At 39.8% G+C, this 14692-nt stretch overlaps 1 pseudogene across 1 annotated transcript; it reads left to right on the forward strand.

Moving 5' to 3' along the window:
• The first annotated feature begins 1005 nt into the window (after window positions 1–1005).
• LOC308628756 (large ribosomal subunit protein eL39-like) lies at window positions 1006–1158 on the forward strand (annotated as a pseudogene). The gene has a single exon. The product of its transcript is annotated as a large ribosomal subunit protein eL39-like (transcript).
• The last annotated feature ends 13534 nt before the right edge of the window (window positions 1159–14692 follow it).

The following is a 14692-nucleotide window of genomic DNA, read 5'->3' on the forward strand; positions in this document are numbered from 1 at the left end:
ATAAATGAAATATTTAAAAAAAAAAAAAAAAAAAAATTACTAGACAAGCAATAAGGAGGAAAATATGACCCATAACCAGGAAGAATATCAGTCAATAGAAACAGACCCAGAATAGAAGAGATGAGGGAATTTGCAGACAAGGGCATTGAAATAGCTATTATAACTCTGTTCAAATATTTAAAGGAAAACATGAAAAGTGGGGAGAGAAATGAAAGATAAAGAACTAAAAGGAGGGCTTCCCTGGTGGTGCAGTGGTTAAGAATCCACCTGCCAATGCTGGGGACACGGGTTCGAGCCCTGATCTGGGAAGATCCCACATGCTGCGGAACAATTAAGCCTGTGCACCACAACTACTGAGCCTGTGCTCTGGAGCCCTCAAGCCACAACTACTGAAGCCCACACGCCTAGAGCCTGTACTCTGCAACAGAGAAGCCACCGCAATGAGAAGCCCATGCACCGCAGTGAAGAGTAGCCCCCGCTCGCGGCAACTAGAGAAAGCCCACGTGCAGCAACAAAGACCCAACTCAGCCATAAATAAACAAACAAATAAATAAATAAATAAATTTATTTTTTAAAAAGAAATAAAAGGAACTGCTAGTGGAAAAATTACTGTACGATATTAACAGTTTTTTAGATACTGCAGAAGAAAAGCTCAATGAATGAAGACATAGCAATAAAAACCATCCAAACTGAGAGACAGAAAAGACAAAAGATTGAAAAACATGGACAGAGTCACAGTGACCCATGGGCCAATATCAAGTAGTCTAACATATGTGTAATTGAGGTCTCAGAATAAGAGGAGGGAAGGAGGCATGCAGAAAAAATATTTGATGAAATAAAAGCCAAATTTTTTCAAAATGTGGTGAGAACTATCAATTCACAGAACCAAGAAACTAAATGAACCCAAAGCAGGATAAAAATAAAACCGCAAGAAGATATATCATAATCAAATTCCTGAAGTTTTCCTCCACCATTCTGGTGTGTGCGGTCGACTCTGTTCTCACCATGTCTTCTCACAAGACTTTCAGGATCAAGTAATTCCTGGTCAAGAAAAAGCAGAATTATCCCATTCCTCAGTGGATTTGGTTGAAAACTGGTAATAAAATCAGGTACAATTCCAAAAGGAGACATTGGAGAAGAGCCAAGCTGGGTCTATAAGGAATCGCACATGAGATAGTACACATATTTATGCTGAATCAAGGTCATTTGCATCTTACCATCTCACCCTGAAAACCACTACTATCTGGACAACTGGATGTATTTTATTGGGAAAATGATTTTTCTCTATTTTAGTTTATCTGCACTAGTAGTTTGGCTCAGAAATAAATATGTGAGAATCTTTTGTTGGAAACAAAAACAAAAAACAACTTCCTGAAAACCAATGACTAAGAGAAAATCTTAAGAGAAAGCAGAAAAAAGAAGTCATTGAATATACAGGAAGAAAGAGTTACATTTCTTGTCAGACATTATGCAAGTCAGACACAATGGAAGTGCTGAAACTGTCAACCTAGAATTCAATACCCAGTGAAGATATCTTTCGAAAATGAATGCAAGATAAAGATCATTTCAAACAAACAAAAATGAGAGAATTTGTCATCAGCAGAATGCACTGCAAGAAATGATAAAGAAAATTTCTCAAATGGAAGGAAAATGATACCTGATAGAAAATTGGATTACACAAAGGAATAAAAAAATGCCAAAAAAGTGATAAATATGTGGATAAATATAAAATACTTTTTCCCCCTCTATTTTTAATGTCTTTAAAAGATCATTAAAAAAAAAAGATCATTGAAGTACAGCATGGATAAAGGGGAAAAGAAGAAATTTTACAAGGGAGAAACCTAACAAATACTACCTCAGATAGGCACTCAAAGTTAACATAAACAGTGTTGATAGTTCATACCCTTGATGTGATGAGAATGGCTTTACTGCCATGGTCTTCCTCCCACAAACATATGACATCAGACAAATCCCAGTTGAGGACATGCTACAAGATACCTGCTCAGTACTCCTCAAAACTGTCAGAATGAAAAAACATGAACAGTCTGAAAAACTGTGACAGCCAAGAGGAGCCTAAGAAGACATGACACTAAATATCATATGATATCCTGAATAGGGGTCCTCTCACAGAAGAAAGACATCAGATAAAAACTAAAGGAATCTCAATAAAGCATGAACTTTAGTTCATAATTAAGTATCAATATTGATTCATTAATTGTAATAAATGTACCATGCTAATGTAAGATGTTAATAATGGGGGATACTGTTTTTTACTGTTTAAAGTAAAATTGACTGTTTAAAGCAAAAATGTCAAAGTATTTTAACATTTATAACCAAAGTAGTAATAAAATTTATGACAAATAAAGCACAAAAGACATGTGGGGGAAATGGAAATATCTTACTACAACTATTGTATTTGATGGTGGACTGCAATGAATTAAAATACATATGATAAACCCTAGAGCAACCACTAAAAAATAAAAAGATATAGCTAATAATCCAACAGTGAAGCTAAAATGGAATCCTAAAAAAAACTCAATTAACCCAAAAGAAGGCAGGGAAAAAGAAATACAGAGAAGATGAGACAATAGAAAACAAAGAGCAAGATTGTAGACTTAACTCCAATCATATCAAAAATTACTATAAATGTAAATGACCTAAGTATTCCAATTAAAAAGTCAGAGATTGTCAGCCTACATAAAAAGGCAAGACTCGGGCTTCCCTCGTTGTGCAGTGGTTAAGAATCCGCCTGCCATTGCAGGGGACACAGGTTCGAGCCCTGGTCCGGGAAGATCCCACATGCCACAGAGCAACTAAGCCCGTGCACCACAACTAATGAGCCTGTGCTCTAAAGCCCATGAGCCACAACTACTGAGCCCATGTGCTGCAACTACTGAAGCCCACGCACCTAGAGCACGTGCTCCGCAGCAAGAGAAGCCACCGCAATGAGAAGCCCATGAACCGCAACAAAGAGTAGCCCCCGCTCACTGCAACTAGAGAAAGCCTGCGCGCAGCAACGAAGACCCAACTCAGCCAAAAATAAATAAATTTTTTAAAAAATACATCATGTTAAAAAAAAGGCAAGACTCAACTATATGCCATCTCCAAGAAACCCATTTTAAATATAAAAATATAGAGATTAGAAGTAAAGAATTGAAAGGGATACACAATGCAAACACTAAGCAAAATAAAGCAGAGTGGCTATACTAATTTCATACAAAGCAGACTTCAGTACAAGAAGTATTACCAGGGATTAAATGGGACATTTCAAAATGAAAATGGGGTCAGTTCACCAAATGACATAATCCTAAATCTGTATATCCTTAATAACACAGAACTGAAAGAATAATACAGGTACATAGTATGGAACTCAAAACAAACAAAAATATGAATTGTTTGTCACATTGGGAGTTTATCTGTGAGATAAATTTCTATAAATTGAAGTGCTGGGTCAGACAATACATATTGATTAAAAATTTGATGGATCCTGCCTAACTGCTGTCAAGGGGAGATGGTGGGGTAAAGGAACAATTGCTGTTAGCAATAATCTAATAAGAATAAGAATAATAGCTAAGGGACTTCCCTGGTGGCGCAATGGTTAAGAATCCACCTGTCAATGCAGGGAATGAGGGTTCGAGCCCTGCTCCGGGAAGATCCCACATGCTGTGGAGCAACTAAGCCCATGCGCCACAACTCCTGAAGCCCGTGCACCTAGAGCCCATGCTCCACAACAAGAAAAGCCACCGCAATGAGAAGCCCGTGCACCGCAACGAAGAGTAGCCCCCGCTCGCCGCAACTAGAGAAAGCCCGCGCAGCAACAAAGACCCAACACAGCCAAAAATAAATTAATTTTTTAAAAAAGAATAATAGCTAAGATTTTTTTGAGTACCTACCATGTGCCATACTATTCTCATTTATTAACTTTTTACTCTCATGAGGGAGGCACTCTGCCTCTCTCCCATTTTATAGAAGACTTCTGGGCTAGCGGATTATAAAAGGGAGTGTGAATGCAGGGAGGGCAGATACTGCAGGTTACGCTTATCACAAATTCTGGAAATCTTCGCTTATACACATCTTTAATTTTTCCTGTGTGACTGGATAGCTAAAAATGGAGAATAGAGTAGCCAGTTCATCTTCCACGACTCTCTCAGAGGATTGCTTTGCTTTGCGTTGCTTTGCATTTTAGCTCTAGAGGCTGGAAACTGCCTTCCAATACAGTTTTCTTAATGGACATTGAAATGTGAAATTCATGTAGTTTTCATGCATCATGAAATAATCTTCTTTTGATTGTTTCTCAACCATTTGGCCAGAATAAAGTGCTTCACCTCAGTTGAACACCATACCCCTCCCTTTCCAAGATTTTCACCTCAGCACCACCACCCTGCCCCCACCCAGCTTAACATGCTTCCTTCTATTGTGAAAAGAAAATTCCATGAATGCAGAAACAGAGACTCATGAATTTTCTTTTTTTTCCTCCTCAAGGTGCTTACCTAAGATGAGCTTTGTGATTGGAATGCAAAGGGGCATCAAACTCCCAATCGCATTAGGGAAGATAAGCAGTTATCAGATGGTTTGACCGATTGGGTGGTTAAGTATTTTCCTGAGGAAGCCACTTTCAGTATTGCCTTCAGAGGGGCTTAACAAACTGGTTCTTGCCTCCTAAAGCTATGGTTTCTAACTTTTGCTTTTGGTGTACTAATTTTTTTTTTCTGATCAGTTGCAGCCAACACGGGTTTTGATTTTACAAATTAGAAGGGCTGGAAATTTTCCCAATTATTTTGCCCACCAAGGCAATCTCCAAATCACTGAATGTGCTCGCCACTGTAATAACGGGTCATCTGTTTTCTAAAATGAGAGTATGGGACAAAATAAGTTTCTTTTAGGGCTTTCTTTCAAGATGAAATCTTCCATTTCTAAAAGGAAAATTCTAAGCTGAATTGAGAGCCACTGGCAATGCCTCCTAAAGTGAAAATTCTTGGGGACTTAAAAAAAAAATTCTCAACTGCCCCCAAAACATACTAATCATTTTTAATCAACTTTTTCTTTTCTTTCTGACTACAGACATTCTCAGCATTTGGAAAAGCCCATTCACTGGACAAGTTGTAATATTCATTATAATCATAAAAATGACAAGGATTTTAAAAGCCAGATGCCAACCCAGTGAGAAAGAGCTTAACAGGACTTTTGGGCTGAGAAGCCCAGGGAGATTTTGAGTCTGCAGTCTTGAAGGGAAATCCTGACTCCAATTATAAAGCAAAGACAAAATCCCCTCAATCCTTTCAATACATCCAACTTCTCTGGCCAAATTGTGTTCTTTCTCCTCCCCACACCCTACCCCCTCCAGCATTTCCATAAACAATATGGCTATCGGGCCAAGCCTCTTGGTCAGCAAATAAAGGCAGAGAGCTAAGTAAATTTGCTTCCCAGCAATTATTTTTGTGAGGTCACGGAGTTAAGCATTAAAAGAATACTACTGCGGATGGGGGTATTCAGTAACTGTATGATTTGTGCTGCAAAACTGACAAAAGGAGCCAGCCACTCTTCTACTTTTATACCCACAGAAATCATTGACTACGGGGTCTTTGTTCCCTAAATTCATCTAAGAGGAATCTTTCACATGAACGCCCCTGCATTCCTGCTAATCCCCTCCTGCACTCTGCTTCCCAAAGAAAGTCCATTTGGTCATTTGGTCTGAGTCTCCACCTGCAATTTATCAGGATAATTATGACCTGAAAAGAAAAGAAAGAAAATAAAGCAAGAACAAAGAAAAAAAATAAAGAAAAATCCACCAAGATCTATAGTATCCAGAGCGGGAGTGAGCAAACTTTTTCTGTAAAGGGGCAGAGAGTGAATATTTTTAGCTTTGCGACTCATACAGTTTCTGTGGTGAGACTGCCCACCAATGTATGTGGAATAAAAACAGTCACAGACATCACTTAAGTAAATGACGGTGGCAGCTGGGTTCCAATAAAACTTTATGGACACCGAAATTGGAATTTCTGTAATTCTTATGTGTCATAAAAGTAGTATTCTTTTGATTGTTTCTCGACCATCTAAAAATGTAAAAACCATTTTTAGCTCATGGGTGGATTTGGTCCAGGGACTGTAGTTTACAGACCCTTGATCTAGAAGAATCTGGCCTTGGAAACCCCTTTTGGTCTGAATGATGTCGTTCATGTTTGATGGGTCTTGCTCTTGTCACAGGCACAACACAGCTGGACAATGATTTCTGGATTTTAATATCCTATTCAAAAACGTAGTGAGGAATTCCAGGAATTTAAGCCAGGAAACTGGACTTCATGCCACATACACTGAAAAGTCCTCACCGGGCTTTTTTTATTTTTATTTTTTAATTTATTTTTGGCTGCATTGGGTCTTGGTTGCTGCGTGCAGGCTTTCTCTAGTTGCAGCAAGCGGGGGCTACTCTTCGTTGTGGTACGTGGGCTTCTCATCACGGTGGCTTCTCTTGTTGCGGAGCACGGCGCGCGAGCTTCAGTAGTTGTGCCTCACGGGCTGTAGAGCGCAGGCTCAGTAGTTGTGGTGCGTGGGCTTAGTTGCTTTGCAGCATGTGGGATCTTCCTGGACCAGGACTCGAACCCGTGTCCCCAGCATTGGCAGGCAGATTCTTAACCACTGCGCCACCAGGGAAGCCCCTCACCAGGCTTTTAATTACAAATTAACCCATCCAAATCCTAGGAAACTTAGCATTCTGGTCAAACAGAGAACTGTCACCCAAGTGCCTTCCTGTAAACCATGTTTCTCAACCTCAGCACTATTGATATTTGGGGCCAGATAATGCCCTGCTGTGGGGGCCATTCTGTACACTGTAGGATGTTGGCAGCATCCCTGGCCTCTACCCACGCTAGATGCTAGTTGCATCTCCCAAGTTGTGACAACCAAAAATGTCTCCAGCTGTTGCCAAATAACCCCCAGGGGGACAAAATCCTCCCTAGTGGAGAATCACTGATCTAAATCAGCTCTGTCAGTAGGACTTTCTGTGATGATGGAATCGTTCTATATCTGGACTGCCTACTAACTATGAGACACTTGTGGGTACTGAGACGTGAAGTTTGCTAGTGCACCAGAGGAGCTGCGTGTTTTAATTTATTTAACTTTAATTACTTTAAAGTTAAGTTTAAGTAGCTACGTGTGGCCAGCAGCTACTGTATTGGATGTGCTGCTCTAACTCGTGACCACCGCCCACCTGCCCAACCCCAAGGTAGGACAGGAGAGAATGCACGGCTTTGAGTTAGGAGCAGGGACTAGAGTCAGACACTGATTCTGATGTTCGTTCATTTATTCCATCAACACGATTTATTGAGCACCTAAAATGTCTGGCACTGTGCTAAGGATACAAGATGAGCAAGAGGAATACAGTCCCTGTCCCTATGGGGCTTTCAGTCTAGTGATGAGAAGAGAGAAAAATATAAATTTAAGTAAAGTAATTGCAAGTCATGATAGGGGCTCTCTGCAATAGAAAAAGCAGGTTGGGGGAGGTTCTCTTTTAGATCAGATGTTCTAGAGATGGCTCTCCAAGCGATATGTAAATTAAAATTGCAATGTGAATTGTTTGACACAGTACACAATGGAATAGAACAAAGGCCTAATGGATGTTAGCTGCTCTTCTTAAAAGCCAGCATTCCTTTTATGACCTTTTATGACATTTCTTCCTTGCCTGGAACGTTTCTAATCCTCACAACAGTGTTACATCTATTATCCCCATTTTACAGATGAGGAAAACTGAGGCATGTTAACTTGTTCAACAGTGCACATCTAAGATGTGATAAAGTTAGGGTTAGAACTCAAGCAGCCAAAAAGGGTATCTGTGTCTGCTATTAGATGAACTTTAGCAACTCATGTGAATTTTCCAGAGCACCCTGGGACCAAAATATACTGGTGTCAGTTTTTAAAGAGCCAGGCCTTACAAACTAGAGGTAGGGAAATAATAATAAGATGTGCTTTTCTGTCCTGGGGAAGGACTTCTGCATTCCTCATCTCTTGATTAGAATCTCCCAGCCACTGAGAACTCTATGTAATAAATTGTAACTCGTCTTGAGTGTGTGAAATCTCTTGTTTCTGGGTGCTAGGAAAAACACTGACTTTGCTGCATAATTTCTGGTGAAATATGAGGCACTGAGTCAGCTAGGAGACTCTCAGCTGAACATAAGTGAGAAATTTCAACCCTCCAGTAATAGCCCTGAAACCTTGACCATCAGAATGAGGAGGCTGCCTCTTCTGACTGCATTCACACCAAGGTACTCCTTGAAAGAGAGTCAATTCTCATCATTCCAGAAGTGCATATTTTAGCCTGCCAACTAAAATGTATTTGTAACCCCCAAATCAACACTCCCAGTTCTTTCTCGGTCTTTTGCAGACATGTGCAGAGCTGTCCAGACACATGCTCTGCCTTCTCGGTTCAGCTCTCATACTGTAAACGGTGTCCTTTTCTCCATCCATTTAGTGCCATATTTCTCACATCCTTGTGCTTTTTTTGTTGATTTCATTGTTCAAAATGGTCCCTAAGCGCAGGGCTGAAGTGCTGGCTACCTACCATTCCTAAGCTCAGGAGGCTGTGATGTGCCTTAGGGGGAAAACACACGTGTTAGATAAGCTTCCCCCCAAAACCAGTACTCGTCAGCAGTCACTCCCCGTCGTCCCCTCCCTCCAGCCCCTGGCAACTGCTGATCTAATTGTGTCTCTGTGGAGTTGCCTATTCTGGACACATTTCATGTAAATGGAATCATACAGAACATAGTCCTTTGTGTCTGGCTCCTTTCACTTAGCGTAACATTTTCAAGGTCCATCCATGTTGTAACACGAATCAGTACTTCATTCCTTTTTTGTTTCATCAGTTTCTCCTTCTTTGTTTTTGTTTTGGCGTTTTTAAAATTTACCCTCTTAACAATTTTCAAGTGGACGTTATAGTATTGTTAACTATAGGCACATCCTTGTACAGCAGATGTTGAAAACTTTTTCATTTTATATTTATTTTTTATTTATTTTGGCTGCACCGGCTCTTAGTTGCAGCACGTGTGATCTTTAGTTGCGGCAAGCTAACTCTTAGTTGCACAGCGTGCATGCGGGATCTTGTTCCCTGACGAGGGATCGTACCCGGGCCTCCCGCATTGGGAGTGCAGAGTCTTATCCACTGGACAACCAGGGAAGTCCGAAAACTTTTTCATTTTGTTCGGCTGAAACTCTACACCTATTAAATAGCAACTCCCTGTTTTCCCTTCCTCCTGGTGCCTGACGACCCTAAACCTGGCAACCACCCTTCTGCTTTTTATTTCTATGGGTTTGATTACTTTAGATACTTTATATAAATGGGATTATGTAGTAATTGTCTTTTGTCATTGGTTTATTTCACTTAGCATAATGTCCTCTAGGTTCCTCCATGTTGTAGCATATGACAAGATTTCCCTCTTTTTTTAAGGCTGAATAATATTCCTCTGTATGTATATACCACATTTTATTTATCCATTCATCCATTGGTGGATATTTAGAGTGTTACCATCTTGGCTATTGTGAATAACGTAGCAATGACTATGAGTGTACAAGTGTCTCTTCAAGATCCTGTTTTCAATTCTTTAGGATATATACCCAGAAGTGAGATAGCTGGATCATATGGTAGTTCTATTTTTAATTTTTTGAGGAACCTCCATACTTTTTCCATAGTAGCTACACCATTTTATAATCACACCAACAGTGTATGAGAGTTTCAATTTCTCTACATTCTTGCCAACACTTGTTATTTTCTGGTGTTTTTTTGATAGTAGCCATCCTAACGAGTGTGAAGTATATCTCCTTGTGGTTTTGATTTGCATTTTCCTGATGATTAGTGATGTTGAGCATCTTTTCATATGCTTATTGACCATTTATATATCTTCTTTGGAGAAATGTCTATGCAAGTCCTTTGCCCATTTTCTAATCAGGTTGTTGTCGTTGTTATTGAGTTGTAGGAGTTCTTTATATATTCTGGATATTAACCCTTTATCCAATATATGGTTTGAAAATATTTCATTGTTTGCCTTTTCACTCTGTTGATGGTTTCCTTTCCTGTGCAGAAGTTTTTAAGTTTGATGTAGTCCCATTTGTCTATGTTTTGCTTTTGTTATCTGTACCTTTGGTGTCATATGCAATAAATCATTGCCCATTCCAATGTCATGAAACTTTTCCCCTATATTTTCTTCTGGGAGTTTTATAGTTTCAGGTCTCATGTTCAGATTTTTATTCTGTTTCGAGTTAACTTTTGTATATGGTGTAAGATAAGGGTTTATCTTCATTCTTTTGCATGTGAATATCTAGTTTTCCCAGCATCATTTGTTGAAAAGACTATCCTTTCCCCATTGTGTTATCTTGGCACCCTTTTTGAAGATCATGTGACCATATAACGGGTTTATTTCTGGACTCTATTCTGTTCCTTTTTTTTTTTTTTTGCGGTACTCGGGCCTCTCACTGTTGTGGCCTCTCCCGTTGCGGAGCACAGGCTCCGGACGCACAGGCTCAGCAGCCATGGCTCACGGGCCCAGCCGCTCCGGGGCACAAACCCGCGTCCCCTGTGTCGTCAGGCAGACTCTCAACCACTGCGCCACCAGGGAAGCCCTATTCTGTTCCATTTTTCATTCCTTTTTATGACTCCCTTGTATGAATGTACCACATTTTATTTATCTATTTATCAGTAAGTAGATGATTGGATTGTTTCCACTTTTTGGCTATTAGGAATAATGCTGCTATAAATATTCATGTACAAGTTTTTGCATAGGCATATGTTTTCAATTCTCTTGACAATATACCTAAAAGTAAAATTTCTTGGTCAATGGAAATTCTATGTTTACCATTTTGAGGAATTGCCAAAGAGTTTTCCAAAGTGACTGTACCATTTATATTTCCATCAGCAATGTATGAGCATTCCACTTTCTCTATATCCTTGTCAACACTTGTTACTGTCCATTTCTTAAATTATAGCTACCCTAGAGGGTGAGAAATGGTATTTCATTATAATTTTGGTTTGTACTTCCCTGATGACTAATGATGTTGAGTATCTTTTTATGTGCCTGGCCATTTATGTATCTTCTTTGGGGAAATGTCTATTCAAACTTTTTGCCCATTTTTTATTGAGTTATTTGTCTTAAAAATAATAAAAATTTTTAAGTTGCAAGAGTTCTTTATATATTCCAGATACTCATCCCTTATCAGATATATGATTTGCAAATGTTTTATGGCAAAGAGTTAATCAGGCAGTTAAATGATCAGATTAGTGTTTTACAAAGATGACTTGTAGGGCTTCCCTGGTGGCGCAGTGGTTAAGAATACGCCTGCCAATGCAGGGGACACGGGTTCAAGCCCTGGTCTGGGAAGATCCCACATGCCGCAGAGCAACTAAGCCCATGCGCCACGACTACTGAGCCTGCTCTCTAGAGCCCGTGAGCCACAACTACTGAGTCTGTGTGCTACAACTATTGAAGCCAACGCAGCCAAAAATAAATAAAATTTGAAAAAAAGAAAAAAGATGACTTGTACAAGTTCATTCATCCTTAGCTGTTTACCAAGGGATAGAGTTGATAATGGTACCCCATGGATTTCTCTTTATGTTCAACTCATCAACTAGGAATGGTATGATTTTTACAAATATTAGTTGTGGCTAGAATAATGATACATTTATATGTATATAAGTCACCATGTATTAGACACTGTCTTAAGCATTTTACATGTTTTAAACTCATTTAGTCCTTCTGTAATTACTCTATTCCATTCCATTTTATAGATGCAGAAATTAAGGTATAGAGAATTTATGAACCTTGTCCAGGATCACACAGCTAGTGAATGATGGAGCTCAGATTAGAAGCCAGGTTTCTGGATCCCAAGTCTGAGTATTTAATCACAACACTGCAGTGAGACTCGGGGGCAGCTGGGGATCTTTCTTCTCATCTGAAATCTCATTCCTAGTTTGCAACCTAAGGTAGGCTCTCAGCCTCATCATTCTAAAATTGGGTTATTTAATTAGGTAATTCCCAGTGCCTTTTTCTTCTCGAAAGTCTGTGATGCCTTGGCCACATCTCTCTGAACCAGGCGTTTAGAGATGGCTTTACAGCTCTCAATCAATCTCATTTACATCATCCCATAGAGGCAGTTGAGTGATTTGGGGCAGTTTCTGCAGTCACATGTTCTCGGGTTCAAATCCCAGCTCTGCCACTTGGAGGCTGTGTGACCGTGGGCAAGTCAGTTAACCCTTCTGAGGCCCAGGGTCCTTACCTGTTACATGAGTGTACTAACAACTGTCCCCCTTTTTAGGTTATTTAGGAAATTAAGTGACGTAATGCATTCACAGCACCTTGCTCATGGTTTACACCCAATTACATAATTGTAAATGAAAATAAATAATAGTAATTTAACAACCAACGACATAGTTGTAATTGGTTTCATTTTACTAATAAAAACATTTGGGGTCAGTGACAGTGAGTAACGGGACAGTCCCAAGGCCACACTGTTGCTAAGTGTCACTTCAAGACTTTCACTCTAGTCTTCCAACATCAAATCTTGTGGGGTTTTTCCCCCATAAATCTCCCCAGAGGACCTAGGAAACAAACATAGAGTTCACCTATGAATTATTTATTCAGTCAGACTCTGGAAACACCATAAAATCTTGCATGGCAAAATAAGTCACACACTTTTTCTTTATATTTCACTCAAGGGAACTGTAAACATATGTTTTCAAGTTAAATATAAATGGTTTTCCATTGAAAGGAACTATGAAAATCAAATCGGGATTGTGTGAAATACTGATAGTACAATTTAATAGCAATGAAAAGATATCAATCTAAGATTCAATTATGAGATTTTTAAATTGAGATATGGACATATAACATTGTGTAAATTTAAGGTGTACAACAACGACATGCTGATTTGATACATTTCTAGACTGCAATATGGTTACCATCAAAGCCTTGGCTAATACCTCTGTTACATCACATACTTATCTTTTTTGCGTGTGATGAGAACATTTAAGATCTAGTCTCTTAGCACTTTTGAAGTATATAAAGCAGTGTTATTGACCAATTATAAGGTTTAACTGAGTAAAGTTAGGAAGGGTCAATATATATTGTGATATATAGGATTTTCTTTAAAGAAAAAAAAATTCCAAATGAGAAGGATATGAAGGATTAAATTATTTCCTTTTTCCTCAAATTATAAACTCCAAGATTAAACCTGAGGTATCTCTTCCCATTCCAGAGGCTGATTTGTTTTTTTTGTTTTTTGGGGCTTTTTTTTAAACTAATTTATTTATTTTGGGCTGTTTTGGGTCTTCGTTGCTGCACGTGGGCTTTCTCTAGCTGCGGTGAGCAGGGATACTCTTGGTTGCGATGCGTGGGCTTCTCATTGCCGTGGCTTCTCTTGTTGCGGGGCACGGGCTCTAGGCATGCGGGCTTCAGTAGTTGTGGCACGCGGGCTCAGTAGTTGTGGCTCACGGGCTCTAGAGCGCAGGCTCAGTAGTTGTGGCGCACTGGCTTAGTTGCTCCGCGGCATGTAGGATCTTCCCGGACCAGGGCTCGAACCCGTGTCCCCTGCATTGACAGGCGGATTCTTAACCACTGCCACCAGAGAAGTCCCCTGATTTGTTTTTCATCACTAATAGGTAACATATCTTTCTGCGGCGGGAGAAAAAACACCCAAACCCTCAGCCTTAAATGATTGAAGCTTATTTCAGGAAGAATGTTGACTGATTAGGAAGGTATCACGGTATTTATTTGCCAAGGAATTCTTCTCCTTGTTGAGAAGTAAAAGGCATTGCTTTTATTTTCTTTCTAGCAGCATCACTGTTCGGTCCCTCACCAGTGAGGAAAGAAACATGAACAGTCAATCCCTAGGGTCCTTTGGTCCAAACTCAATGTAACACTGAATTCGTGCCGGGTGGACCCAGCTGAGTTTCTCTGCAGTGAGGAGCTTGCCGAGGAGAATCCTCGCAGGCATTTAATAAGGTTTAATTCAGCTTGTAGCTGAAGCAGCTTGGGCGTGTAAATTGCCGGAAGCACCCCAGAACTAAGGATGCGCCCTCGGAAGCTTTGTCAGGAAGGGGTGGTATCAAGGATCATAAATTGCCCTGTGGCTTTTCAGGATTTTATGAGCTCCCAGGCCTCTTGCACAATAGGCTGCAGGATGACTCTTAACACCTCATTAAGGTTGTTTTTTACCAAATGCTAATAATAAAAAAGAGCCCTAAAAGCCTGGCTCATTTTTATTCAGAATCCTCTCCTCTGGAATATAAAAAGATGTCATAAAATGGAAATACAATGGAGAGCCCACATCTTGGGTAGACTCATTAAAATGTTGGTGTTGACAGAAATCTGAGGAAGTCAAGGCTGGGCCCCTGGGTGGGAAAACTGTCTTGCCCTCCTGGTCAAGGGGCCTCCAGTCTCTGGAGAAATGAAAGGCCAGAGAGGCCTGTAATCCCAATATGGCTTCATCTCCAACTGAGAAATATCATTTCAAACTTTTTCTTTCTGATCACAGGACAGCTTTGCCAATGGGGCCTTTTCTTCAGCTGTCTCCAAAGTTCTTTTATTTATTGTATATTCTATGGCACCTATTAGGGCCAAAACAAATTAAAAAAAAAAAAAAAGGTCAGTGCTACAAAGAGGGGTATATTCATAAATCCCAGGACAATGAGAAAAGTTACTGCATCTGAGCCCCAGAA

The sequence above is a fragment of the Mesoplodon bidens genome, assembly GCF_964165515.1.
Source record: "Mesoplodon bidens genome assembly, chromosome: 15".
In the NCBI taxonomy this organism is placed as follows: Eukaryota; Metazoa; Chordata; class Mammalia; order Artiodactyla; family Ziphiidae; genus Mesoplodon; species Mesoplodon bidens.